Source organism: Hordeum vulgare, chromosome 7H (assembly GCF_904849725.1).
Source record: "Hordeum vulgare subsp. vulgare chromosome 7H, MorexV3_pseudomolecules_assembly, whole genome shotgun sequence".
Taxonomy (NCBI): domain Eukaryota; kingdom Viridiplantae; phylum Streptophyta; class Magnoliopsida; order Poales; family Poaceae; genus Hordeum; species Hordeum vulgare.
In genome coordinates, this window is record NC_058524.1 from 440,881,163 (window position 1) to 440,907,781 (window position 26,619).

The following is a 26,619-nucleotide window of genomic DNA, read 5'->3' on the forward strand; positions in this document are numbered from 1 at the left end:
GTGATGATACTGGATCATGGAACTACAATCTGTTGAAATTGGAATTTCATCAAAAGTTTTATCCTTTGCATCTAGTACATCGTCATCGAAATTATATTTATAATTTTTGGCCTCGTGAAAACCAAAGCATCGCTCAAGCTTGGGGAGGCTTAAATCAATGTTATATTCATGCCCCAACCTTGAGCTCTCGAGAGAAATTATCATTCAGAACTTCTATGCTCGGCTTTCTCATGATGATCGCACCATGCTTGACACTTCTTGTACCGGTTCTTTTATGCAGAGAGATATTGACTTCAAATGGAATTTATTGGAGAGAATTAAAAGCAACTCTAAAGATTGTGAGCTTGATGAAGGTAAGGATTCACGTATGAATTTGATGTTTGATTGCGTTAAATCCTTTGTCGAAACAAATACTTTTTGTGATTTTAGCGCTAAGTATGGACTTGACTCTGAGATAGTAGCTTCATTGTGTGAATCATTTGCTTCTTATATTGATCTCCCCAAAGAGAAGTGGTTTAAATATCATCCTCCCTTAGAAGTCAATATAGTTAAACCCAATCAAGTTGAAGAGAAAGTCATTGCCTATAATGATCCTATTGTTCCCAGTGCTTACATTGAGAAACCACCTTTCCCTGTTAGGATAAAGGATCATTCTAAAGCTTTAACTGTGATACATAGAGTCTACATTAGAACACCTACACCCCTTGAGCAAATTAGAGTTGAACCTAGCATTGCTATTATCAAAGATCTCCTGTCCAACAATGTTGATGGCCATGATATTCACTTCTGTGAAGATGCTGCTAGAATTGCTAAACCACATGCTAGAGACAAACATAGGCCTGTTGTTGGCATGCCTATTTTTTATGTTAAGATAGGAGATCCTTGTTATCATGGTTTATGTGATGTGGGTGATAGTGTTAGTGCAATACCTCAATCCTTATATGATGAAATTAAAGACGAGATTGCACCTGTCGAGATAGAACCCATTGATGCCACTATTCAGCTTGCCAATAAAGATAATATCTGCCCTGTGGGAATTGTTAGGGATGTCGAAGTATTGTGTGGTAAAACGAAGTATCCTGCTGATTTCCTCGTTCTTCCTACCACACAAAATAGCTTTTGTCCCATCATATTTGGTAGACCTTTTCTCAATACCGCCAATGCTCATATTGACTGTGAGAACCAAACTATCACTTTTGTCTTTGAAGGTGTGTCACATGAGTTCAATTTCTTCAAGTTTGGCAGACAGCCTCATGAAAAAGAGCTGCTTAGTAAGGATGAAACTATTGCCTTAGCTTCTATTGTCGTTCCTCCTACTGATCCCTTAGATCTATACTTGCTTGAGCATGAAAATGATATGCATATGGATGAAAGGGATGAGATAGATAGAGTTGTCTTAGAACAATATCCTATCCTTAAGAATAACTTTCCTGTTGAACTGCTTGGGGATCCACCCCCACCAAAAGGTGATCCTGTGTTCGAGCTTAAACAGTTGCCGGATACTCTTAAGTATGCTTATCTTGATGAAAAAGAGATATATCTTGTCATAATTAGTGCTAGCCTCTCAGAGCATGAAGAAAAGAAGTTACTAAAAACTCTGAGAAAGCATTGTGCTGCTATTGGATATACTCTTGATGATCTTAAGGGCATTAGTCCCACTCTATGTCAGCACAAGATTAAAACCGATCGTGATTCCAAACCAGTTGTTGATCGTCAACGGAGATTAAATCCTAAGATAAAAGAGGTAGTAAGAAAAGAAATACTAAAGCTCCTGGAAGCAGGTATTATCTATCCTATTGCTCATAGTGATTGGATGAGTCCGGTGCATTGTGTCCCTAAGAAGGGAGATATTAACGTTGTCCCTAATGATAAGGATGAATTGATCCCACAGAGGATTATTACTGGCTATAGGATGGTGATCGATTTTAGGAAATTTAGTAAGGCCACTAGGAAAGATCATTACCCTTTGCATTTTATCGACCAAATGCTAGAAAGACTGTCTAAACACACACACTTCTGCTTTCTAGACGGTTATTCTGGTTTCTCCCAAATACCTGTTGCACAATCTGATTAGGAGAAAACCACTTTCACCTACCCTTTCGGTACCTTTGCTTATAGACGTATGCCTTCTGGCTTATGTAATGCACCTGCCTCCTTTCAAAGATGTATGATGGCTATATTCCCTGACTTTTGTGAAAAGATTGTTGAGGTTTTCATGGATGACTTCTCCGTTTATGGGTCTTCTTTTCATGATTGCCTCAGCAACCTTGATCGAGTCTTGCAGAGATGTAAAGACACCAACCTTGTCTTGAATTGGGAGAAGTGCCACTTTATGGTTAATGAAGACAACGTCTTAGGACATAAAATTTCTGAAAGAGGTATTGAAGTCGATAAGGCTAAGGTTGATGCAATCGAGAAAATGCCATAGCCCATAGATATCAAAGGTATAAGAAGTTTCCTTGGCCATGCTGGTTTCTATAGGAGGTTCATTAAAGACTTATCTAAGATTTCTAGGCCTCTTACCAATCTCTTGCAAAAGGACATTCCTTTTGTTTTTGACGATGATTGTGAGGAAGCCTTCGAAATACTTAAGAAGGCCTTGATAACTGCACCTATTGTTCAACCACCTGATTGGAACTTACCTTTTGAAATCATGTGTGATGCTAGTGATTATGCTTTTGGTACTATCCTAGGGCAAAGAGTTGATAAGAAGTTGAATGTTATTCACTATGCTAGTAAAACTCTAGACAGTGCCCAAAGAAACTATGCTACTACGGAAAAGGAATTTTTAGCAGTCGTGTTTGCATGTGAAAAGTTCAGGTCTTACATAGTTGATTCCAAAGTCACTATTCACATTGATCACGCTGCTATTAAGTACCTCATGGAGAAGAAAGACGCTAAACCTAGACTTATCAGATGGGTTCTCTTGATACAAGAATTTGATTTGCATGTTGTTGACAGAAAGGGTGCTGATAACCCAGTAGCAGATAACTTGTCTAGGTTGGAGAACGTTCTTGATGACCCACAACCTATTGATGATAGCTTTCCCGATGAGCAATTGAATGTCATCATTACTTCACATAGTGCATCGTGGTATGGTGATTATGCAAACTATATCGTTGCCAAATATATACCACCTAGTTTCACATACCAGCAAAAGAAGAAATTCTTCTTTGACTTGAGACATTACTTTTGGGATGATCCTCACCTTTATAAGGAAGGAGTAGAAGGTGTTATTAGACGTTGTGTACGTGAACATGAACAGGGACAGATCCTACAGAAGTGTCACTCCGAGGCCTACGGAGGACACCTTGCGGGAGATAGAACTGCACACAAGGTATTGCAATCAGGTTTCTATTGGCCCACTCTCTTCAAGGATGCACGTAAGTTTGTCTTGTCCTGTGATGAATGTCAAAGAATAGGTAATATCGGTAAACGTCAGGAAATGCCTATGAACTATTCACTTGTCATTGAACCATTTGATGTTTGGCGCTTTGATTATATGGGACCTTTTCCAAAATCCAACAGGTATACTCACATCCTAGTTGCTGTTGATTACGTCACTGAGTGGGTAGAAGCTATCCCCACTAGTAGTGCTGATCACAACACCTCTATCAGGATGCTTAAAGAAGTTATTTTCCTTAGATTTGGAGTCCCTAGATATCTAATGATCGACGGTGGTTCACATTTCATTCATGGTGCTTTTCGTAAAACGCTTGCTAAGTACGATGTCAACCATAGAATTGCGTCTCCCTATCACCCTCAGTCCAGTGGTCAAGTAGAGCTAAGCAATAGAGAGATTAAACTAATTCTGCAAAATACTGTCAACACGTCTAGAACGAATTGGTCTAAGAAGCTCGATGATGCACTGTGGGCTTATAGAACTGCCTATAAGAATCCCATGGGCATGTCTCCGTACAAAATGGTGTACGGTAAAGCATGTCATTTACCTCTTGAGCTAGAGCATAAAGCTTATTGGGCAATCAAAGAGCTCAACTTTGATTTCAAACTTGCTGGTGAGAAGAGGTTATTTGACATTAGCTCGTTTGATGAATGGAGAACTCAGGCATAAGAAAATGCCAAGTTGTTCAAAGAAAAGTTAAGAGGTGGCATGATAAAAGGATACAAAAGTGTGAGTTCAATGTAGGTGATTATGTCTTGCTATATAATTCTCGATTAAGATTTTTTGCATGCAAGCTTCTCTCTAAATGGGAAGGTCACTATATTGTTGAGGAAGTATATCGTTCCGGTGCTATCAAGATCAACAACACGGAAGGTAATTGTCCGAGAGTGGTAAATGGGCAGAGAATCAAGCATTATATCCGAGGTACTCCCATAAATGTTTAAAGCAATATTATCAATACCATAACTCTGGAGGAATACCTAAGGGATATTTATAAGCCTGTTTCAGACTCCAAAAACGAAGAGGTATCTGATTCGGTAAGTAAACAGACTCCAAAACTTTTCCAGTATGAATTTTTCTCCGTTTTGTAATATTTAGAAAATTAGAAAATTTTGAAGTAGTCCGGAAAGCGCACGAGGAGGTAACAAGCCTGCCAGGCGCGGGCCACCCCCCTGGCCGCGCCTGGCGGGGCTTGTGGCCACCTCGTGTGCCTCCCGGACTCCGTTTTCTTGCGGAGTACTCCTTCTGGTCGGAAAAAATCATTATATATTTTCCCGAAAGGTCTGACCCTCGTATCACGTGAATTTCCTCTGTTTTCGTTTCGAGCCTGTTTCTGCTGCAGATCTGGATCACTATGGCGTCCCCAAAACCTCTGAAGGACAAGTTCTTCGAGAAGGTCATCAATCCCTACCTCGCGGGAGTGCTGCAAGAACCTCAATCTATCGAGATGCGTGAGGGGATGCTGCACATCCGTGATGTTGAGGAGCCCATCAAGACTGGGAGCATGGAGGCGAGGCTCGAAGCAATGGAGCAACAAGTATTCAAGTGCCAAGGGATGGTGGAGCGTGGACTCAACGCCAACCACATGATGATCACGGAGTTCACCAGCAAGCACAAGATCGATGCCAATGACATCGGGAAGCACCTCTCCAGGATCTATGATAGGATTGATCACCTCCAAGCCCAGATCTATGACCTGCAAAACCAAAACTGTGAGTATGAGTATAGATATAATACGGTTGGCTGCAGATTTGTGGATTTTGGAGACTCTGTCATCTTTCCATGATATGGAGCACCTATGCCTTGGAAGACGGAGGATCAAACCCATGTTGCAACAACTCCACCACCATCACCTCCAAAGGAATACAACTGAGCATGGGTATGGGCAATCCCCTTGTCTTATGCCAAGCTTGGGGGAGTTGCCCCGGTATTGTTTCACCATCACATCTTTTGCCTTTACCTTTGTTTTAGTTTGTTCCTTTTCAGTTTTCTCTTTCTCTAGTAGAATAAAGGTCTTAGTGTTTTAGGCTTGAGTTTTTCTTTGTGTCACCCCCGATGTATTCGAGCTCGTGAGCCATATAATAAAGAGTGTCTTAGTTAAGGGCCTTGCCTCATGCCTTGATCAAGAGAATGAGAAAAGAACAAAAGCATGAAAGATTATGCAATTATCTTATGGGAAGTGATGGCTTCACATATAAAAAGAATGATGATTGAAACTTGTTGAGGGTAGACAAACGTAGACCTTGGTCATTGTTGCAATTAATAGGAAGTGATAAAGAAGGAGAGGTTCACATATAAATATATCATCTTTGACACCATGTATGATTGTGAACACTCACTACAGTATTACATGCTTAGAAGTAGATGTTGGACAAGGAAGACAACATAATGAATTGTGTTTGCTTGGTTCCGAACAATGTTATATGACTAGAGATCCCTTAGCATGTGACGCTTGCTTCCACTTCATATTAGCCAAAACTCCCGCACCAAGTAGAGATACTACTTGTGCATCCATAAACCTTCAACCCAGTTTTGCCATGAGAGTCCACCATACCTACCTATGGATTGAATAAGATCCCTCAAGTAAGTTGTCATCAGTGCAAGCAGTAAAAATTGCTCCCTAATATGTATGATCTATTAGTGTGTGGAAAATAAGCTTTGTATGAACCTGTGATGAGGAAGACATAAAAGCGACAGACTGCATAATAAAGTTCTTTATCACAGGAGGCAATATAAAGTGATGTTCCTCCACACTAAGAGGACACACATCCAAACCTCAAAAGTGCATGACAACCTCTGCTTCCCTCTGCGAAGGGCCTATCTTGTACTTGTACTTTTTTCCCTTGAAAGATTCATGGTGATCTACACCAATTCCTTATTTCGCCTTTATCTTGGCTAACGTCATATGCTTGGGAAAGATCTGTATTCATATGTCAACTTGCAAGTAAGTATTCATGAATTATAATTGTTGACATTACCCTTGAGGTAAGTGGTTGGGAGGCGAAACTATAAGCCCCTATCTTTCTCTGTGTCCGACGGAAACTTTGATCTCATGTGTACCACGTGAGTTGTAGCAATTGTAGAAGACAAAAGGATGATTGAGTATGTGGATTTTCTTTACAAGCTCTTATTTGACTCTTTCCGATGGTGTGATAAATTGCAATTGCTTCAATGACTAAAGGCTATCGGTTGTTAATTCTAGGTAAGGTTCTTGATCCTTGCTTTACTTTGTGAAGGAATTGTCACTTTAGCATAAGAGCTGATATGATGGTATTGTTGTTCTGATCATGATCATGATGCCTGCATGTCCGTATCTTGTTTTGTTGACACCTCTCTCCCTAAACATGTGGGCATATTTATTGATCTTGGTTTTCGCTTGAGGACAAGCGAGGTCTAAGCTTGGGGGAGTTGATACGTCCATTTTGTATCATGCTTTCATGTTGTTATTTATTGCTTTTTGGGCTGTTATTACACTTCACGGTACAATACTTATGCCTTTTCTCTCTTATTTTTCAAGGTTTACAAGAAGAGGGAGAATGCCGGGAGATGGAATTCTGACCTTAAAAAGGAGCAAGTTTGAGATGCCTATTCTGCGCAAATCCAAGAGCCGTGAAAATCAACGTGGATTTTTTTGGGATTTATAAAAAATACTGGGCCGAAGAAGTGCCGGAGGGGCGCCAGCAGGAGGCCACAAGCCTGCTAGGCGTAGCCTCCCCCCTGGCCGCGCCTAGGGGGCTTGTGAGCTCCCACTTGGCCCTCTGGCTCCCCCCTTTTGCTACAAGAAGGGTTTCGGTCTGGAAAAAATCAGGAGGAGGCTTTTCGGAGGATTCACCGCCGCCACGAGGCGGAATTTGAGCAGAACCAATCTAGAGCTCCGGCAGGACGATCCTGCGTGGGAAACTTCCCTCCCAGAGGGGGAAAACGCCGACATCGTCATCACCAACACTCCTCTCATTGGAGGGGACTCATCACCATCAACATCTTCATCAGCACCATCTCATCTCCAAACCCTAGTTCATCTCTTGTAACCAATCTCCATCTCGCGACTCCGATTGGTACTTGTAAGGTTGCTAGTAGTGTTAATTACTCTTTGTAGTTTATGCTAGTTGGATTACTTGGTGGAAGATTTTATGTTCAGATCTTTGATGCTACTCATTACCTCTCTGGTCATGAATATGATTATTCTTTGTGAGTAGTTACTTTTGTTCCTGGGGACATGGGATAAGTCATGCTATAAGTATTCATGTGAATTTGGTATTCGTTCGATATTTTGATGTGTTGTATGTTGTTTTTCCTCTAGTGGTGTTATGTGAACGTCGACTACATAACACTTCACCATTATTTGAGCCTAGAGGAAGGCATTGGGAAGTAGTAAGTAGATGATGGGTTGCTAGAGTGACAGAAGCTTAAACCCTAGTTTATGTGTTGCTTTGTAAGGGGCTGATTTGGATCCACTAGTTTAATGCTATGCTTAGACTTTGTATTAATTCTTCTTTCGTAGTTGCGGATGCTTGCGAGAGGAGTTAATCATAAGTGGGATGCTTGTCTGTCGTGGGTATAAGCCTGACAGTAGATGTGTAGGGTACGAAAAGGATGGGTAGAGCCTTAGCTACGGTGAGGTTGTATGAGTTCAGGCCCCTCTGCGGTGGAGGTAATAGCCCTACGTCTCAGTTCTCAGGGAGCTTGTTGTCGAGTGGAAATACGGAATACAGTGAGTTGCTAACCCCTCTACCAGTGGGGGAGGGTGGCTTATATAGAGTGCGCTGCCCTCCACAACGGTTCCGGTACAGGGGTGGAGTAGTGGCGATTGAATGCGTACGTTACAGGTAACGTATGCCCTAAATGCTAATAAATGCACCTGGAAACGTACGACCGTTTCCCTCCAGGGGGGTTACGATGTACCGAGTGGTATCTAGTCGGTTAGCTTGATATCCTCCGAATGCTAGTCTCCGACTGGATGATCGAGGACCTGTTACCGACTGGATGATGGGGACTCCTTAATTCAGTCGGAGCTGACTAAGGGCCTTATCCTTTGTGAGGGGTAGTCCTTGGGTTGGACCTACAGGGCAGGCCTATGACCCTACCCTAGGACTAGAACCCCATCATTAGTCCCCGAATGGATTGGGGTTGGAACGACGAAGCGATGCTTGAAGTTTGGATCCGACTCGAACGGACTTGGCTTGGGCGTTGCTTGCCTCAATCCATTTTATCTTTTCTGACCAACGATCCGAGTGGAAATCTCCGTGGAACAAACCGTCGGAAACCGAGTGTATTCAGGGTATCTCTTGACGCGACCCGTCAACTGACAGCAGCGTATTTTCCGGGATCTTCAAATTTCGGTTTCCGCGCGCTCAGCGGGGATGACGCGAGTGCGCTCGATTAGCGCCTAATGCCTCAATTCTCGCGCCTTCAACTCCTCCACCGATATCGCTGCGGCCGGTCGGGGGATAAGGTTTCGGGGCCACCTGCCAGCGACCCAGTCGGAACCTTACTTAAATCCCGGCGGCAAGGGTTTTTCGTTACGCCCGCCGGATCTTTTGCCATTGCTTCGTCCTCCTCGCCTCCTTCAGCGCACCTAACCTCCCCACTCCTCCTCTCTCTCCGCGAACTCGCAACATCCGCCATGACCAAGGGTCAAACCAGTAAGATGGAGGCGAGGAAGAAGAAGGGGAAGGCGGCGGCTCCTGCTCAGCGGCGGCAGCGGCGTTGCTGGCGGGGTGGATTCAAGGCGACTTCCTCCCCTCCACGGTGACGGAGGGGGATCTATTGCAGCTGGTGGAGGACGGGATGATCATCCACAAGTCTTGGAGGCTGCCGGCTGATGACGAGGTCGAGCCGGCACCCCGGGAGGGGGAGCGCGTCTTGCTGCTCAGCCATGTCTACCGAGGTTTCTCCCTGCCCCCGCATCCTTTCTTTAAGGGCATCATGAACCACTTCGGGGCACAGCTTCACCACTTTCCTCCGAATGCTATCGCCCATCTCTTTGCTTTCATCGTTATGTGCGAGTGTTTCATCGGCTGCCCCCCCCCCATTGGGGGTTGTTCAAACACATATTTTCTGCTAGATCCCAAACCATCAAACGACTCAGCCAGTCGGATGATAAGACACATCTTCTCCAGCTCTGCGGGGGCTTAGGTTTCCAGAAAAAGAGTCGGAGTAGTTATCCTGCTCTTCAGCTGAGCGAGTCGGTCAGGAACTGGCAGTCGACGTGGTTCTACTGCCAAGACGTTGCCTGTCCGAACGCCTCTTCAGGGTTGCCCCCTTTTAGCCTTGATCGTCCCGCTCCACCTAAGCAGCTCGCGCTCACCAAGGCAGAGAAGCTCGACATCCAGCCCTTGGTCGACGCACTCGTAGACGTCGTCAGGAGGGGAGTCACTGGCATGGATTTGCTGGAGACTTTCCTTGGTCGGCGCATACAACCACTGCAGGCTTGCGACCACGCCATGTGGCACTACTCGGGGACCGAGGACTCCACTCAGACTAACGTATTGAGCGTGACCGAGGAGAAGGTGGCGTCGTGGGTGCTCCAGATCACGGGCGCCTGTGAGAACCCCAGAGGGTCTCGGTGAGTGAGGGCTTTCAGCGCGGACAATCCTCCTCCGAATCAGGTGAGTACCATGTGTCGAGTGCACGTATTTGTTTTAGTTTTATCGCTTTCTTGAATCTCTGCTTGTCGCTTGATGTCGCCGACTGTATTTCACGCAGAAGTGGACCAACTGGTTTTCTCCCGTCTCGAACGGGAACCCGGCCGAGGAGGAGGAGGAAGGCAGCCAGGAAGGCAGCGTGGAGAGCGCTGAGTATGTCTCCGACAGCGGGGAGTCGGAGGAAGAGACTAGCGAGGAAGAGGAGGAAGACGAAGAGCAGGACTCGCCGCCTCCGCAATTAGAGCATAAGACCAAGCGCCGACACGAGCCTGCCGTTCCCTCGGTCCCTCCGGCATCTTCGAGTGCTCCGCCCACTGCCCTAGTGGCCCCGAGTGCTCGGAGCACCAAGAGGGCCAGGGATGCTGCCGCTGAGCCTGCGGGTCAGTCTTCCAAGGCGGCCAAACCGAGTGGGTCCAAACCTCGGAAGGCTCTGCCGCGGATGTGGGTTGCTGTCCTCGTCACCTCCACGTAAGTGTATCGATCTTCTAATTTCTTCTAATATCTGAGTGAACTCCTGTTTATTGGTCGAATGGATTTCACTCGACAGGGTCGCTACTTCTGCCACCTCTCCGGCGCGCCAGGAGGATGACCCCATGTACACGGACAACGTCGTCTCTTCCCAGCCAGGTGCGTTGTAGTGACTCCGAGTGTTTTATACTATCGCGTCTCGAATTCTATCATAGGTTCTGCCTCTTTATTTTTTCTGAGATCTCGCGCCGTTCGGTCCATCAGGGGCGATTTGCGTGGACGAGGGTGATCAGGGGAGAGCTGAACAAGCTGCGGAGCCTGTTCTCGAGGTTGCTCCACCTGTTGCTGCTCTCGTCGCTGACGTGCTGCCGACTGAGGCGCTGCCGCCGACTGAACCGGCGCTGGTGGTTGAAGAGCTGACTGGAGCGGACCTTGGGATGCCTCAGGAACTTCCGACGATGCCAGGCTCGTCGAATGTCGAGTTCAATATCTAGCGTCTCCCGGAGGAGCAGGTGGGAGCGGCCAAGGGAGCCATGGTGCAGGCGGAGCTGGTGGCTGGGGAAGCCAAGAGGGCTTACGACTCTGTCGCATCCTTGTACCAGCGGAGCTTGGAGCTGCGGGATGATATCCGAGTAAGTGGGCTAGTAAGTATTTACTTTTCTCTTGTAACCCACTGGGTGTTTTTGGATGGCATCTGTTGTTTGCAATGGGTTCACTCTGAGTGAACCCAGTGGGTGTAGTCCCCGAGACTTCTGTCGAGTGCTTGCACCGGCAGTTGTCTTTATACATATTGTCTTTGCTTTGGTCAAGTCTGTAAATAATATGACCGACTGCGAGCAGTTGTGGCACTCAGAGTGCACTTACTGTAAGAGTCCCCGAGAGTAATTTGTACTCAGGTCGGGTAGTATTGGCCTCGTAGGCGTAGGTGGTAACATGCATCTCAATAGGGCGGGCCTGCTTGAGTTACATGCCAGTGGGGTCACTCTTAGTGAACCCACTGGGTGTAGTCCCCGAGACCGCTGTCGACTGCTTGCGTCGGCAGGGGTCTGAAGAACTTAGATTTTTATTGTTGAATTTTCTAATTGTCCCTTGGTGTTTGCTGGCAGAAAACTTGTGAAATGGGGACAACATATGAGACTCTGAGGGCGAAGAAGATTCAGTTTGCTGGTGAGCGGGATGCGGCACTGCTTGCAATGGATGGTATGAAGGTGGTTCTGGCGGAGCGAGAGAAATCATTGGAGGAGGCTCGTGAAGCGAACAAAGTGCTGACTGAGGAAGTTGAGAAGATGGGGAAACAAAGAACTGCTCTGATGGGACAAATGAACATGCTGAACAAACGGTGCAAAGCGCAGGAGAAATATGTCAGCGACTAGGCTCGGCAGATGATGACGCGTTTGGCTGGTAAGTCCTGCTATTTCTGAGTGCTTGTGTTATGCGCATCACACTCGGCGCTTATTGTTTGCTTGTCTTGTTGTCGCAGATTTTTGCTTTGACGCTGAAGCTGAAGCAGCTGATGTGGAGCAGTCGATTCTTGAGAACGTTCCACTCGGCGAGGACGCCAATCGGGATCTGCTCCGGGCGCACATCCGCGTGGGCAAAGTTGGCCCTTTCATCGGTCGACTGCGAGAAGTCGTCGGCCGAATTGACAAGGAGCTTTCGCCGGAAGATGAGTCGCGGCAGGAGATGGAGAACCTGATGGCTCGACTGGAGGAGATTCCGAACCAAGTGCAGTCGTGGAAGAAATTTGCAGCTCGTTGTGGTGCAGATGTTGCTCTGTCCCTGGTCTGAGTCCATTGCAAGGAGGTGCGCGAGGAGAAGCTGAAGACATTGAAGGTGGCCAACACGAAGAAACTTCGATTCGAAGACTTCATGGAAACCTTCCTTGAAAGTGCCACTCGCATCGCCGACGGAATCGACCTGGACACCTTCGGGGAGCCCTCTAGTCCTGGCGCTACTCCAGACGACGCGTAAGAAAACTTGATCCTCGGTATGTCGAGTGTTGATTTGTAAGAAACTTTGGCCACTGCTGTTGGCCGTCACATTCTTGTTTTGGTGTGGGTAAGCTTGATCCACACCGAAGCACTATCTTTGGTTGAACTTTGAATCGAATCTTTTGCTCTTTTGTTGCAATTTTGACTCGAGTTTTGTTTGGCGTTTCTTGGTGAAGCCAAAGGCAAACATTCGGAACATGTCAGTTGTCTTGACATCTGCATGAGCCTCATTGAGGGTCCGTGGAATTTCCGATTGGATCTGTATTGTCACCGAGTGGATCGGTAGGATCGCCGCTAGGTTGTCGAGTGCGACTATCAGGTCGCACTCGGGGCGAGTTGGTACTGATGTAGTTGTCAGTTATTTTGACATCCACATGAGCCTCAATGAGGGTTTGCAACTCATGTAGTTGTCAGTTGTTTTGACCTCCACATGAGTCTCAATGAGGGTCTGCAACTCATGTAGTTGTCAGTTGTTTTGACATCCACATGAGCCTCAATGAGGGTCTACAACTCATGTAGTTGTCAGTTGATTACCCGAGTGTACCTGTAGGATACAGTCGAAGGCATGTGGGTGCTTAGGCGATTCTGCATCGCATCTAAGTCCCCGAGTGTGGCGTTAAGTGCACACTCGAAGAAAGTTAATACTTAGGCAATTCGTGATCGCAGCTAAGTCCTCGAGTGTGACGTTAAGTGCACACTCAGAAAAAGTTCATACTTAGGCGATTCTGGATCGCAGCTAAGTCTCCGAGTGTGACGTTAAGTGCACACTCGGAGAAAGTTCGTACTTAGGCGATTCTGGATCGCAGCTGAAGAAACTTAATACTTAGGCAATTCGTGATCGCGGCTAAGTCCCGAGTGTGACGTTAAGTGAACACTCGGAAAAAGTTCATACTTAGGCAATTCGTGATCGCGGCTAAGTCCCCGAGTGTGACGTTAAGTGAACACTCGGAAAAAGTTCATACTTAGGCGATTCTGGATCGCAGCTAAGTCTCCGAGTGTGGCGTTAAGTGCACACTCGGAGAAAGTTAATACTTAGGCGATTCTGGATCGCAGCTAAGTCCTCGAGTGTGACGTTAAGTGCACACTCGGAGAAAGTTCATACTTAGGCAATTCTGGATCGCAGCTAAGTCTCCGAGTGTGACGTTAAGTGCACACTCGGAGAAAGTTAATACGTAGGCGATTCTGGATCGCAGCTAAGTCCCCGAGTGTGACGTTAAGTGCACACTCGGAGAAAGTTCATACTTAGGCGATTCTGGATCGCAGCTAAGTCTCCGAGTGTGACGTTAAGTGCACACTCACGGAAAGTTAATACTTAGGCGATTCTGGATCGCAGCTAAGTCCCCGAGTGTGACGTTAAGGGCACACTCGGAGAAAGTTCATACTTAGGCGATTCTGGATCGCAGCTAAGCCCCCGAATGTGATGTTAAGTGCACACTCGGAGAAAGTTCATACTTAGGCGATTCTGGATCGCAGCTAAGTTTTTTTTTTGAGACCGGAGTCTGCGACCGTGGAAGAACTTTGAACCTGCAAAAAACTCGATCTGCTTTATATTATTTCACCAATACTTGTTCCTTACATTGCTTCAGTCGACGGTCACGTGTAGAAGCGCTTCAGGAGATCTCCGTTCCATGCTCGCGGCTCGTCTATCTCCCTGTCAACGTTGTAGAGTCTGTATGCTCCATTGTTCAGCACCTTTGAGATGATGAAGGGTCCTTCCCAGGCAGGAGCCAACTTGTGAGGTCTTTGCTGATCCACTCGGAGCACGAGGTCGCTTGCTTGGAACGTACGACTCCTGACGTGTCGCGCGTGAAAACGCCGCAGATCTTGTTGATAAATGGTTCAGCGAGTCAGTGCCATCTCGCGCTCCTCCTCTAGAAGGTCCACTCCGTCTTGCCTTGCTTGTTCTGCTTCAGCTTCGGAGAAGAGTTCGACTCGTGGCGCATTGTGAAGCAAGTCACTCGGAAGGACCGCTTATGCTCCATAAACAAGGAAGAACGGTGATCGCCCTGTAGATCTGTTCAGGGTCGTGCGGAGACCCCAAAGTACTGAAGGTAACTCGGTGACCCATGCGCCAGCGGCGTGTCCCACCTCTCGCAGGAGTCGGGGCTTCAAACCTTGAAGAATAAGCCCATTCGCTCGCTCTGCTTGTCCATTGGATTGGGGATGTGCTACGGAAGCAAAATCCACTCGGATACCTTGGCTTGCACAGAAACCTTTGAATCTGTCCGAGTCAAAGTTTGTCCTGTTGTCCGTGATTATGCTGTGAGGTACGCCGAATCTGGAGATGATGTCCCTGGTAAACTTGACGGCTGTTGACGCGTCGAGTTTCTTGATGGGCTTGGCTTCGATCCATTTCGTGAACTTGTCGACTGCCACCAAGAGATGTGTGTATCCCCCTTGGCCTGTCTTGAATGGTCCGACTGTATCTAATCCCCAAACTGCAAATGACCACACAAGAGGGATTGTCTTCAACGCAGATGTCGGCTTGTGGGACTTGTTGGAGTAGAACTGACAGCCCTCACATCGGTCGATCGTATCTTTAGCCATCTCGTTTGCCTGCAGCCAGAAAAAACCAGCCCTGAATGCCTTGGCGACGATTGATCTCGAAGAGGCGTGATGACCGCAGGTCCCCGAGTGAATATCTTCTAGGATCAGCTGCCCCTCCTCTGGGGAGATGCATCATTGGAGAACGCCTGAAACGCTCTCCCTGTACAATTGGCCATCAATGACAGTGAATGACTTCGACCTGCGGACTATCTGCCTGGCCTGGACTTCGTCTTCTGGTAGTTCGTGTCTCAGGATATATGCAATGATCGACACAGTCCAATCGGGGATGACAGTAAGAATCTCCATGACCAGATCAACCACAGCAGGTACATCGACTTTAGTCGGATCTGTTGAACTCTTTGGTTGTATTGGTTCTTCTATAAAAGGATCTTATTTGACTGAAGGGAGGTGAAGGTGGTCGAGGCAGACGTCATTCGGGACCGGTCTCCGAGTGGATCCGAGTTTTGCCAACTCATCAGCTGCTTGGTTCTTCAGTCTCGGAACAGGATGAAGCTCTAGACCTTCAAACTTCTTCTCAAGCTTTCTCACTGCATTGCAGTATGTGGTCATTGTGGGGTTCCTGACGTCCCACTCTTTCATAACTTGATTGACCACCAAATCCGAATCGCCGTAGACCATCAGGCGACGGACACCGAGTGAGATGGCCATACGCAACCCGTAGAGGAGAGCTTCATACTCTGCCTCGTTGTCGGAGGAATCGAAGTGTATCTGTAGCACGTACTTGAGCTTGTCGCCCTTTGGCGATATGATCACAACGCCAGCGCCGGAGCCATTCAACATCTTGGACCCATCAAAGAACATTGTCCAATGGGCCGAGTAGATGTGGGTCGGTTACTGTTGTTCTACCCATTCTGCTATGAAGTCAGCCAGAGCTTGAGAGTTAATAGCTTTCTTGGCCTCGAACTTGATATCACAGTACAGCATCTCCATCGCCCACTTCGCCACTCGGCCTGACGCGTCTCGATTGTGAAGAATTTCCGACAATGGAGCATCAGAAACGACAGACACCGAGTGGTCTTGGAAATAATGGGCCACCTTCTTCACAGTCATGTAAATCCCGTAGATAAGTTTTTGATAGTGGGGATACCTCTGCTTGGAAGGAGTCAGGACCTCGGAGACGTAGTACACTGGCCGCTGAACTTTGTATGCTTTGCCTTCTTCTTCTCGTTTGACTGTAAGAACAGTACTGACGACTTGATTTGTAGCCGCGATATACAGAAGGAGGGGCTCTTTACTGAGCGGAGCAGTAAGAACCGGCTGGGTGGAAAGTAGGACTTTGAGGTCGTCGAATGCGACTTGGGCTTCGTCTGTCCACTCGAAAGTATCTGATTTCTTCATGAGTCGGTACAGAGGAAGTGCTTTCTCGCCGAGTCGACTGATGAACCTGCTCAAAGCCGCTAGGCAACCTGTGAGCCGTTGAACATCGTGTATTCTGACCGGCCTCTCCATTCGGACGATGGTCCCGATATTTTCGGGGTTGACATCGATCCCTCATTCGGAAACGAAGAAACCGAGTAACTTTCCGCTGGGAACGCCGAATGAACATTTGGCGGGGTTGAGCTTGATATCGTACCTACGAAGGTTGGCAAATGTTTCTGCCAAGTCAGTCAGCAGGTCGGAACCTTTGCGTGACTTGACTACGATATCATCCATATACGCCTCCACATTCCGACCGATATGGTCGAGGAGACATTTTTGGATCATGCGCATAAAGGTAGCTCCTGCATTCTTCAAACCGAATGGCATAGTGATGTAGCAGAAGCACCCGAATGGGGTGATGAAGGTTGTTTTTAACTCATCGGGACCATACAGACGGATCTGATGATAGCCCGAGTAGGCATCAAGAAATGGCAGACGCTCGCAACCCGTATTCGAATCGACAATTTGATCTATGCGGGGGAGTGGAAAATGGTCTTTCGGGCAGACCTTATTGAGATGCTTGAAGTCGATGCACATTCGGAGTGACTTGTCCTTCTTGAGCACCATGACAACATTGGCGAGCCACTCGGAGTGGTGAACCTCGCGAATGAAGTTGGCCGCCAACAGCTTGGCCACCTCTTCCCCGATTGCCTTCCTCTTGTGCGCGGCGGACCGGCGCAGGAGCTCTCGGGCAGGCCGAGCAGTGGAATCCACGTGCAGTCGGTGCTCAGCCAACTCCCTGGGTACACCTGGCATGTCAGAGGGCTTCCATGCGAAGATGTCCAGTTCTCACGGAGGAATTGGGTGAGCTCGGCTTCCTATTTAGGATCGAGGGTGGTGGAGATGTTCGTCGGGGCAGCAGTGGCGTCCGTCGGGTGGATGCTGACCTTCTTCGTTTCTCCCGCCGACTGAAATGCAGACTCTGAAGCTGGCTTCTTCGAATACATCAGGTCGGCGGGGTCGACTATTTTCTTGTACTCGTCAAGCTCGAGGACGGCCATCACTGGTCGGCGATTCTTGATCCCTGCTGCAGACACTCTTCAGCCCGCTGCCGATTGCCTGTGACGGTGATCACACCCTTCGGGCCTGGCATCTTCAACTTCAGGTATAGCGCTCTGGAAGACGCATACGCTGGGCGACCCAGAATTGCGTGATAAGCGCTCTGGAAGTCGACCACTTCGAACGTCAGCTTTTCCTTGCGGAAGTTCTTGTCGGAGCCGAAAACGACGTCCAACGCGATCTGGCCGAGTGACTTGGCCTTCCGTCCAGGGACGACTCCATGGAACTGCATGCTGCTCTCGCTGAGTTTGGACATCAGGATGCCCATCCCCTTGAGTGTGTCGGCGTACATGATGTTCAAGCCGCTGCCGCCATCCATGAGGACTTTGCGCAGTCGGACTCCTTCCACCACCGGGTCGACGACCAGAGCCTGTCTCCCCGGGGTGGGTACATGTGCTGGATGATCCGACTGGTCAAAGGTGATCGCAGTCTGAGACCATTTGAGGAACTTGGGGCTGGCAGGGGTGGCCATGTTCACCTCCCTGTTCACCAGCTTCAGTCAACTCTTGCTCTCGACGTCAGCAAAATCATCAGGGTTGCATGGACTTGGGGGAACGGATCCTCCTTATCCTCCTCATCCGGTTCATGGTCCTTCTCACTCGGTTGCCCTTCACTGAACCCCTGGATCAGGAGGCGACACGGTCGAGTGGTATGCTTTGCATATATGGGGTTGCCCTCTTCATCCATCTTCGTATGAACCGGACACGGCTGGTCCAGGATGGGGTTATTGAACTGCTTCTTCTTGGGGGTGAACTGAGCCTTCCCTTTGCCCTTGAACTTGGCATTGGTTACGGCTGCAGCTTCTGCTTGCAGAGCAGTCAGAGCTTTCTGCTTCTTCTTCCGAGTGTTGCCTCCATCTCCATCAGCGACTGTTTTGTACTTGCCGCTTCGGATGCGGTCTTCTTCTTCGCCATTAGCATAGCGCGTCGCTATTTCCATCATCTTGCTCATGGAGATGACGCCTGTTCGGCCGAATTTCAGATACAGATCGGAAGTAGCAGACTGCTTGATGCTCGGTGACGTTCTCCACTGTGTGGTAGAGAGTTGTCCAACGCTGAATGAAGTCACGCAGGGGCTCATTCTGCTTCTGGACGCAATGCTGGAGCTCCACGAGGCCTGCAGGGCGCTTGCACGTCCCCTCAAAGGTCTTGATGAACACTCGGGCCAGATCTGCCCAACCATAGATGCTGGAGGGGGCCAACTGGTTCAGCCATGCTCGCGCCGAGCCGTCGAGCATCAGAGGGAGGTGCTTCATGGCGACATGGTCGTCCCCTCCTCCGATCTGGACCGCCACTCGGTAGTCATCTAGCCACGTTTCCGGCTTGGACTCTCCTGTAAACTTGCTGATTCCCGTCGCCAATTGGAAGTTGGGTGGGATGTCAACCGAGCGGATGGCTCGACTAAAACACTCGGGACCAGACATGACGGTCCTGCTTCCACTTGGACGGTCCATATCGTGACCATCGCGGTGGGCTCGGCCCATGTCGACCCTTCGCTGGGCGATACACCCTCTTGCGTCGGGTCTTGGGTCGTAAGTGTCACCGACTAAACGCCGATCATCATGATGTCGGGGCCCGTAGGGCCCACCCCGCGGAGGGGTGCGCGAACGGCGGCGATCTTCGTGATTTATGGAACGGCTGCCTCCTCTGTGCCGCTGATGGGAACCAGGGCTGTGAACCGACCGATGCGTATTCGCATGAACGGAACTATTATGGATCCTATTATGCGACTGGGAGACTGCCGAATTCTGCTGCTGCGCCGTGTGCAACAGGGCTCGGATCTGCTCGATTCCCCTACCAGCCTCTGAATCAGTCGGCTGGAGGGAATCGGCTATCTTGGCAGCTGCAGCCAAGTTGAGGAGGGGTGTACGGAACAACTCCACGTTGCTCCGCCGAGTGTGATGACTGGTGGAACGGCGAGGCGAACGACGCGCGCCAGACGTTTCGCCGATCTCGTGCTCGTTCCGGCCAGCTTGACGGGGATCTTCATGGGAGTTGGCCATGTGTACTTCTACTGCAGGCCCGCGACCCGCGTATTCGGAAGGAAACTCAGTCGGAACCGAGCCCGAGTGCTGGGACTGCGGGGCAACCACAACAGACTCTAGAACCGCCACTTGTGAAGACGCGTTCTGGCAAGCCTGGGCGTGCTGCACCCAACGCTGGAGCCGCGGACGGCGAGACCGCTTGCTGCGGCACGTGACGGCGATGCAGGTCGACACCGGAGCCGACTGTTGGAGAAGAAGAATGCCGCGGGCGCCGGCACGGAAGTGCGTAGCCCCACGACGGGGAAGCGCCACGACGTCGAGGGCGCATCCCGAAGCCACACCGAATCATCGACGATGAAGGAGAGAGCGCCGAAGAAGATCTGGTGACCCATGCTCGAATCTCCACCGGACGACATGACGAAAGGAAGTAGTCGCAAACTCGCCGGAAGTCGCTTAGACGCCTGCCCCAAGGTGGGCGCCAACTGTCGTGGGTATAAGCCTGACAGTAGATGTGTAGGGTACGAAAAGGATGGGCAGAGCCTTAGCTACGGCGAGGTTGTATGAGTTCAGGCCCCTCTGCGGTGGAGGTAATAGCCCTACGTCTCAGTGCTCAGGGAGCTTGTTGTTGAGTGGAAATACGGAATACAGTGAGTTGCTAACCCCTCTACTAGTGGGGGAGGGTGGCTTATATAGAGTGCGCTGCCCTCCACAACGGTTCCGGTACAGGGGTGGAGTAGTGGCGATTGAATGCGTATGTTACAGGTAACGTATGCCCTAAATGCTAATAAATGCACCTGGAAACGTACGACTGTTTCCCTCCAGGGGGGTTACGATGTACCGAGTGGTATCCAGTCGGTTAGCTTGATATCCTCCGAATGCTAGTCTCCGACTGGATGATCGAGGCCCTGTTACCGACTGGATGATGGGGACTCCTTAATTCAGTCGGAGCTGACTAAGGGCCTTGTCCTTTGTGAGGGGTAGTCCTTGGGTTGGAACTACAGGGCAGGCCTATGACCCTACCCTAGGACTATAACCCCATCATTGTCCAAGTAAGGGCAGTACCCAAGCGCCGGTCCACCCACATATCAAACTATCAAAGTATCGAACGTGAATCATATGAACATGATGAAAACTAGCTTGACAGAATTTCCCATGTGTCCTCGGGACCGTTTTACCTCCTATAAGACTTTGTCCAGGCTTGTCCCTTTCTACAAAAGGGATTGGGACACTTTGTTGCACCTTTGTTACTTTTGTTACTTGTTGCTTGCTACGAATCATCTCACCACACAACTACTTGTTACCGATAATTTCAGTGCTTGCAGATATTACCTTGCTGAAAACCACTTGTCAGATCCTTATGCTCCTCGTTGGGTTCGACACTCTTACTTATCGAAAGGACTACGATAGATCCCCTATACTTGTGGGTCATCAACACATAGCTACTCCGTGTTGGTCAACTTCTTCTCTAAGCCTCGCACACGCTCTTCCTTCTCCCAGTGCGCCGGCAGCTCTTCTCCGACGGAGCACATCACTCGGTCATCCCACCATCTATATATAGGTCCACCTTGAGCCGTTCTAGCCATCTCACTCAACTTTGCTCAACACAAATCAACTCTCCTCAAGCGCGGCGAGGCCGAGAAGGCGTCGTGTCGCCGATCATCACCGGAGTTGGCCACGGATCCCCGTCGGCCGTCCACTCGCTCTAGTGACCTCCGTCTTTGCCCTCTACCTCCCTCAAGTTCATGGTGATCTCTTGAGCACACCTATGTTGCTAGTTCGTCCAATCATTACCGAAATTGCCCACTCTCACGAGCTTCACCGTCTGCCATCTCTTGAGAAGAAGCCTGCATCGTCGTCCGTCCACCTCAGTCGCCATTTCCGGTATGTACTTGTTCGCCAGGATGCGCTCGACCCAGCCCCCCTCTTGCTGGCGACCGCCGTGGCCTCCTCGCCGGAGAACCATCAACGACAAGGGCGTCGTTCCCTATTCCCCCCTCTCTTTTTAACCCCAGCAGTGGGACCCCCTTGTGAGCCTCTCTCTCGCTCAAACCTTTTTTCTAAGTGGAGTCGTATTCTCAATATATCCTTTCGACATGGCCACTTCTCATTTTTCTAATTTTTGTTTAAAGTCATATGATTTGACCAGAACTTTGACCAGCTTTGTCTTTTAAACCACAAGCCCAAATGAATTAAAACTTTTTGCATTAGTTTTGTCTTGAGCTAAACTTTCTGGATGCAAAGTTTCGGAATTTTCCTTGTTGTTTAGAATTTCTGGTGCCATAAAATGTTTTATGTGACATTTTCTTTTTATATTTATATTAATTTGAGAAGAAACTAATTGAATTGGAGAGGACCAGGAGTATTGTGACACTCCTCTAAAATAAGGGAAGCCACAACGTTCATTTGCAAAGATGACTTTACAATGGCAATGGTTTATTTGAACTAAATTCATTTCTTATGCATAATTATTTAAATGGTTCATTTCATCATACTTGAAGTATTCTACTCATGCCATGTCATATTTCTATGCTAGTCCTATAGAACTCATGATACATGTCATGATCAAGGTGGATGTATTAGTTAATTACATTCATATTGCTATGATTAAAATGGATGCATTATCATCATGACCCGTGCACCAAACTTGATACTATGACTCGAATCATTTTAATTTCAAATTAAACCTGATGATAATTCAACTTGACCAAGTTGTTGATCGAGTCATGGTGCCACCGAATAAAGCTCACCAGTGCAACCACACGTGCCTGGATGGCGGGCCCTAATGCGGTCTATTGTCATGCCTATCGCCGGTGTCTTCGGCTAGGGAAGGTTATGCAGTTGCGATATCTTGGCCTAGTGGGCACGCATAACCTTCTGTGCCCATAGTTGTACGGTATAGATGTCCCTGTTTGAGATGATTTTGTTTGGCCATGACGGTGGCAACCACAAAGGTGGCGGATGTCACGAGTTTATGAAAGCACATATGCTCCCTTGGTGATTTTGATAATTCATGACAACATACATTGTCTCTCGGACTAAAACTTTTACCTAGATATTTCAGGAATAGTTCATGGAGAGCTTTGGCTAAAGGTTTATGTGGAGATGCCCCTTGAGGCAAGAAAGGAATAATATTGGCTCAAGCTTCAACCTAGAAGACTGTTCATTTTATATTTGTGAGAAATAACTTTTGAGTCCATTGGAAAGCCAATACTATTAAAAGGGGGTGAGGTAGTTAAATGAACTGATTGCTCAAGTGCTCTAAGTTAGCCACCAAAATACTAAGTCATTTTTCCCACATATCCACTCTGTCAAAATCCACATACACAAATTGGCTGTCACCAACTTTCATATTTTGGACCCACCAAGTTTGACCTCAGACAGAAACCCTAGCCAGTGCCACCAAATTTGTGCAACCGAATCCATATTGGTGCTACCGAGTTTGGGTGACCAACTTTCGAGTGCCTCGGTACACAAAATCAGAATTTCCGAGTTTGAGTATCGGTGGCACCGAGTTTGGCCATATGACCGTTAGCTACCTTTTTGGTGCCACCGAGTTTCATAAATCGGTCTCACCGAGATTCAAAAGTTCACACCTTTGTGCTAGTCGGTACCACCGAGTTTTCAACTTTGATGTCACCGAGTTTGCCACTTTGTGTGTAATGGTTGGATTTTGGTTGCTGCCTATATATACCCCTTCACCCACCTCTCATTCGTGGGAGAAGCACTCAGAACACACACTTCATATCCAGATCCATTTTCTGAGAGAGAATCACCTATTCATGTGTTGAGACCAAGATATTGCACTCAATTCATTTGAATCTTGATCTCTAGCCTCCCCAAACTTCTTTCCATGAAATCAAACTCTCCTACCCATGCATATTCTGTGAGAGAGTGATTTTGTGTCGAGGATACTATCTTTAGAAGCACAAGGGCGAGGAGTTCATTGATCTACTACATCTATTACCTTTTGGAGGGTCGCGCCTCCTAGATTCGTTAGGTGTTGATACGTTCCAAACGTATCTATAATTTCTGCTTGTTCCATGATATTTTGGGTGACATTGTTATATGTTTTGCTACACTTTCATATCATTTTACACATATTTTGACTAACCTATTAACTCAGTGCACCCAGTGCCAGTTTCTGTGTGCTGATGTCTATTTTGCAGGGGCTTCTACTCAATTTTCCGAAGCCCGAAAAAATCGAGGAAGATTATAAAAAAAATCAGCGACACGGAAACTTCCACATCACCGAAGATGAGCCAGAGGGGGGCCAGGGGCTGCCCAAGTGACCTGCTGGCACGACCAGGCCCTACGCCATGCCAGGATGCCGCGTGGGTGGGCCCCACCTCCTCCGGTGCCCTCCTTTGGCCTATATTTAGAGTCCCAAGAGGAAACCCTTCCACAACTTCAAGAATCGCGAATTTCTCCATCGTTCGCTGCTGCAGCGCTTCCGAGATTGGGAGCATCAGGAGACCTCTTCCCGGCACCCTACTTGAGGGAGGATTGACCTCCGGGAGCTTCTCCACAGACATGGATGCTTCCCGGATATACCGTGAGTAGTCCTCCTTGGACCATGGGTCCATGACCAGTAGCTATGTGATGTCTTCTCTCCAATCTTGTGCTTCAATGGTTAGTCCTTGTGAGCTGCCCTACATGATCAAGGCATCTATGTAATTCTCTTGCTATTGCTATGCTCGGTTCGTTGGGATCCGATGGATTATGAGATTAAGTTAAGATTGTTATGAGTTATATATTTGATTATCCTTTTATATTATGTTCCTTAGTGATTCATTCATGTTCTCCGTTGCTGTTTATTGCTTTGGCTGAGTAGTAGATTGTAACTCCAAGAGGGAGCGTTATGCATGATTGTGGGTTCATGCCCCACGATGTCTAGCTTGAGTGACAGAAACATGAGACTAGGGGATGTGATGTTGACACCGGGGAGAAAACAACGGTGCTTGTGACAACGGTTGCAAGGATTGTTTACCTTACGCATAGTTCATTAATGCAGTTGTCCGTTGCTTTGAGTTTACACTTTGGGTGGGGCTCGCAACTTAATACCGGCGAGATGTTCTGGATAGATATCTCAACGTGGATGATTAGTAAGTAGATGTTGATGAATAAACTGTCTACTGGTCTTGGCATACTGCCAATTACTATTGAACCTCTAACTATCAAGTAGCATAATTAGCATTGCAATGCGTTCATAATTCTGTCAATTGCCCAACTATGATTTCTTTACCCAAGCATAGTTGTTTATCGTCTTTTGGGAGAGATACATCACTAGTGAACATCATGTGAATCCAGTCCATATCATCATCATTGTTTATACCTCCATCATTTACCGCTTTCATTTACTTATCCGTTGCAATCACTATTACTTTCCCGCTTGTGTTTTGATCCTTTGCAAACTACAAGGCCGCAGAGATTGACAACCTCTCTGTACTTGTTGGTAGCAAAGTTATTTGTTGTGTGTGCAGGTCCACGTCTTATGCTAGCGCCAGGGTGGAAGACACCTACTTGTTGAGCCTAGGAGTCCTCCTGGTTCGATAAACCTTACAGTTCTCGTGTGAGGGAAAACTTGCTGCTGACTACATCTCAACCTTCCACTTGGGGTAACCAACGAGGTGCGAGAAGTATATACATCATCTAGTCATCAAGAAAAGTTTTCTGGCGCCGTTGCCAGGGACTCCAGTCTTCAATATAGGGGAGTTGCACGCTATCCTTTACCTCTGTTTTTTAGTCTTGTTAGTTCTATTTAGTTTTTGCCTTATAGTCTTATACCAAAAACCACAAAAAAATAGTTGCTTTGTTCTTGCTTGTTGCCACTGCTATGGGTTCCACTGAAAACACCAAGTTGTGTGACTTCACTAGTCACAACAACAATTCCTTTATCTGCACCCCTATTGCTGCTCCCGCCACTCGAGCCACGTCCAATGAGATTAAACCTGATTTACTGAACCTTGTTATGTAAGAACAATTCTCCGGTGCTGGAGATGATGCTGCCTTGCACTTGAACAATTTTGTTGAGCTCTGTGATATGAAGAGGTATAAAGAATTAGATGGTGATATTGTTAAACTTAAGCTTTTTCCTTTCTCCTTGAGAGGAGGAGCTAAAGTGTGGTTTCAATCTTTGCCTAGGAATAGCATGGATTCTTGGGATAAATGCAAATATGCTTTTATTGCGAAGTATTACCTGTCTGCTAAGATTATCCAGTTGATGAGTAACATTATGAATTTTAGGAAATTGGATAATGAACATGTTGCTCAAGCTTGGGAACATATGAAATGTCTTGTTAAGAATTTCCCTACACACGGTTTGACTACTTGGATAGTTATCCAAACTTTATATGCAGGATTGAACTTTACCTCGCGGAATCTGTTACTCGGCCACGGGAGGAACCTTTATGTCAACTACACTTGGTGCTGCCACAAAGCTATTGGATGAGATGATGACAAATTATTCTCAATGGCACACCGAGAGAGCTCCAATAGGTAGGAAGGTAAACTCTGTTGAGGAGATCTCCTCCCTTAATGATAAGGTTGACATGATCATGACTCTACTTACTAAGCAAGCTCCTATTGATCCTAATGATGTTTCTTTAAATTCTTTGGTTGCTCAAGAAAGAGAGCAAGTTGATGTTAATTTTATCTCTAGGAACAACTTTAATAACAATGCTTATAGGAGTAATTTCGGTAGCAATCCTAGACCGTTTCCATCCAACAACTATGGGAACAACAACAATTATCCTAGCACAAAAAACTCCACTTCTGAATAAGAGAGCATGCTTAAAGACTTTATCACTTCTCAAAATGCCTTCAACAAGAGTGTAGAAGAGAAACTAGAAAAATAGATAGTCTCACTTTGAAGGTGGACAACATATCTCATGATGTAGAGATGCTTAAGATTAGAACTTCCCCACTTGAGGAAAGGAACACTACACCCATGAATGCTATCCAAGTCCAAATTAATGAGAACATAAGAATGATAGCCAAATTTAAAGAGATATGGGCTAGAGAAAAATAAGAGGAAGAGAGAATTAAGAGCCTTCCTACACACACTACCATTGCTACTATACAAGT